Genomic DNA, 3,978 nt, shown 5'->3' on the forward strand with positions numbered 1-3,978 from the left:
TAGTAGAGATGGGGTTTCACCATGTTGTCCAGGCTGGTCGTGAACTCCTGACCTCAAGTAATCCGCCTGCCTCGGCCTCCCAAAGTGTTAGGATTGTAGGCATGAGCCACCATGCCTGGCTGTTAGTGATTTTTTTCAGGGCAAGTAGGCAAGAAAAATGTAAGAGAATATGGCCTAGACTATATAAGCAGAATTACAACATTTCCTTCCCTTTTTTTCCTCTGTTACCCAGGCTGGAGTGCAGTGGTGCCATCATGGCACTCAGCAGTTCAACCTCCTCGGGCTCAGGCGATCCTCCCAGTGAAGCCTCCAAGTAGCTGGGACGACAGGCATGTGGCAACAGCCCAGCTAATTTTTAATTTTTTTAATTAATTTTTAAATTAGAGATGGGGTTTTGCCATGTTGCCCGGGCTAGTCTCGAACTTCTGGGCTCAAGCAATCCTCCTGCCTTGGCCTCCCAAAATGCTGGAATTATAGGCATGAGCCACTGCGCCCAGCCCAACATTTCTTAAAAACTAAACACCTAAAGTAAGTTAATGTAGGTACGTAGGAATTTGTTTATATTATTTTCTATAACCTTCTGTATATTTCAATTATTTTGTAATTGAAAACAAAAAAATTCTTCAGTGCTTGGTCATAAATTGCTCATTTTGAAACAGAGGATATAATGTTTTCGTTGTTGTTCAGTAAGTATCAGTTTCTCCCCACTCCCAGTAAAGAAATATTGAACGTGTGCTTGAAGAATATCAGTGTAACCTGTTAATTCTTACTCTGCCTGGGGAGCCCCAACATTTTCCTTTGGCCTTGTGATTAGGAAGTAGAACATACAGGAAGAACTTTCACTTACTCTGTATTGTTTTAGTTCTTTAGTACAATAAGTTTTATCAGGGAAAAAAATTAACTAAGTGTCCATTGTGAAAACAGCAAAAAGTTATGTTCTTTTGCTTTCACATTTAAATAATGTTGAGACCACACTTTTCATCCCACCACGTAAACTTTTTTTCTGTACAACCTTCTTCATTTTTCAATGTCATTAGTTAGTGTTTGATATTGCTATTTTCATGGCTGCCTAAATCCCTTTTTACAAGGTGCCATAAGTGCTAACAAATCTTTATTTTTAGTCACTTTGGCTGCTTCTAGTTTGGTTGCTTTGTTGTTTTGTTTTTGTTTTTTGAGATGGAGTCTTGCTCTTGTCACCAGGCTGGAGTGCAGTGGCACAATCTCAGCTCACTGCAACCTCCACCTCCCAGGTTCAGGTGATTCTCCTGCCTCAGCTTCCCGAGTAGCTGGGGTTACAGGTGCTGGCCACCATGCCCAGCTAATTTTTGTATTTTTAGTAGAGAAAGAATTTCGCCATGTTGGCCAGGCTGGTCTCAAACTCCTGACCTAAGGTGATCTGCCTGCCTCTGCCTCCCAAAGTGCTGGGATTACAGGTGTGAGCCACCACGCCCGGCTTTTTTGTCGTTAGAAACAAGATTGTGATGAACCTCTTTGTACATCATCTTCATCTTGACTTTTTACTATTTCCTGAAATCTTACTGTTACTTCCCTTGGGCAAAGAATTCAGCCTTCCTGAGCCCCAGGCAGAATCAAAATGTTTCTTAGTGAGGGGTGAGATATATTCCCCCAGGACATTTGGCAATGTCTAGATACATTTAGAGTTGTCACGCTGGAAGATGGAGGGGCAGGTGTTACTACTGGCATGCAGTGGATAGAGTCCAGGGATGCTGGCTGCTAGAAGGGATTGTTAAATACAGTAGGAGGTTCTTCAAAAGTTTAGCTTGTTGAAGTTCCCTTGCTTTCGAGGCCAGACTTCCATACTCTCTATGTTCTCCCAGCCCTACTAAACAACCATCCTGACAGTCCTTATCTATAGAGTCCACATTCAACATCTGCTACCCACTCTGTGAATTACTCCTCCCATCGCAGCAGCTACTCCAGCCAAAACTGATCTTCCTGCCTTCCCACTGGTGTAACTGCATTCCTGCACTTTTCAAGTTAGGCAATAGGGGAACAACACAGCAGTAGGGGCTACCTCTGTCAGGGATAAGAATCCTTCCCCTCCCCTGTTCAGATGTGCTCTTGCCGTTACTCTACCTGGAAGATGCACCCTTTTATAGAAGTAAATTGCCTTGCTGAGAAAATTATTTGTCTGAGTGCTAGTCCTTCTTTTTGGCACCAAGGAATAAGCATTTGTTCCTAACACTGCCGAACATCCTACGATACACAGGACTTCCCAGAATAAATAATTATCTGACCTAGAATGGCAACAGTACTGAGGTTGATAAACCCTGCAATAGAATTATCACTAAAGTTGCTTCCTGCCCTGGAAATTTTTGGGGATTTCTGGAAGTACTCATTGTCTGAAAGGGGATGGAGAATGTGTCCTCACTGAGGATTGGGAGCCCTTGAGGTATATGGGCCTGGGGAATTTCCCAAACTGCTCTGACTCCTGCAGTCACCTTGGGCCTTTGTTAAACAAAAACTATCCCTGGAGCATCTGGCTCTAAAAATTCAGGATGGAGGCTGGTCACAGTGGCTCACACCTGTAATCCTAGCCCTTTGAGAGGCTACCTGTAATCCTAGCACTTCGGGAGGCCAGGCAGGTGGATTGCCTAAGCTCAGGAGTTCAAGACCAGCCTGGGCAACATGACAATCTCTACTAAAAATACAAAAATTAGCCTGGCTGGTGGCACATGCCCATAATCCCAGCTACTAGGGAGGCTAAGGCACAAGAATAGCTTGAACCTGGGAGGTGCAAGTTGTGGTGGGCCAAAATTGAGCCACTGCACTCCAGCCTGAGCAACAGAGCAAGACTCCATCTCCAATAAATAAATAAATAAAAATAAAAAATAAAACTTCAGGATGAAATCCCAGAGTCCTGTGCCTTTACCAAGTGCCCCAGGCAAATCTAAGGCAGACCCTGGTTAGAGCCACAGTTCCCACTTGCCTCTTCTTCAAAATCTCTTGGGGTAAGGTATTTCTAAACAAGGTTTGGAGTTAAGTAAAAGAACCTGCATTGTTTTATATTGGTTTGTTGGTTGGTTTTAAGCTCCAAAGGTGATTCTGATGAATCCAGCTTAGAAGCCTACATCAGCTTTGGAGGACATCTGTGGGAGTTACCTGGGCACCCCATTCACTCCTTCATTCCTTCATTTATATACAAGGTGATAGGATTAAAGGGATGACTTAGACATAGTGTCTGCTGTCAAGGACTCAAGATCTAATGGAGATCTGTACCCATTAGCAGCTCGTTTATAATTCAGCTGCCTGTAACAAAGGCAGGAACAAAATTTTTTGAGAGCACAGAGGAGGGAGGGGCCCACTGTTCCTGAGGGCTTCATGGAGGAGGCTGACTTTTGCAGCAGGTCTTAAAAGAAGAAAAAGGAGCTCTGGGGAGGAATCCTGTATTCCCAAGGGCAGAAACAGTGGAAAGAGGCAGCAGGGCCACAAAAGCAGGGAAAGAACTTGGCCCCTCTCGCGCATTTTCAAGTGAATCTGAAACTGGACAATGCAAATAATATGAAGTCCCACTTGTGCAAAATTTTGAAACCAGGCAGATCCTACTTTATTCCTGGGGGAAAATTTGTCTTGAATTCTGTGAGTTTGAAATTAGAAATGGTTTGCAGGAATGTACCACTCACATGAAAACTAGCCTGCCCAGGCTGGGGCAGTGGATTTACTCCTGTAATCCCAGCACTTTAGGAGTCTGAGGCAGGCAGATCACGAGGTCAAGAGATTGAGACCATCCTGGCCAACATGGTGAAACCCTGTCTCTACTAAAAAATACGAAAATTAGCCAGGTATGGTGGTGGTTGCCTGTAATCCCACCTACTTGGGTGGCTAAGGCAGGAGAATTGCCTGAACCCAGGAGGCAGTTGTTGCAGTGAGCCAAGATCACGCCACTGCACTCCAGCCTGGGTGACAGAGCAAGACTCTGTCTCAAAAAAAAGAAAAAAGGCCGGGCGCGGTGGCTCA

This window comes from Cebus imitator, unplaced genomic scaffold (assembly GCF_001604975.1).
Source record: "Cebus imitator isolate Cc_AM_T3 unplaced genomic scaffold, Cebus_imitator-1.0 Scaffold54, whole genome shotgun sequence".
NCBI lineage: Eukaryota > Metazoa > Chordata > Mammalia > Primates > Cebidae > Cebus > Cebus imitator.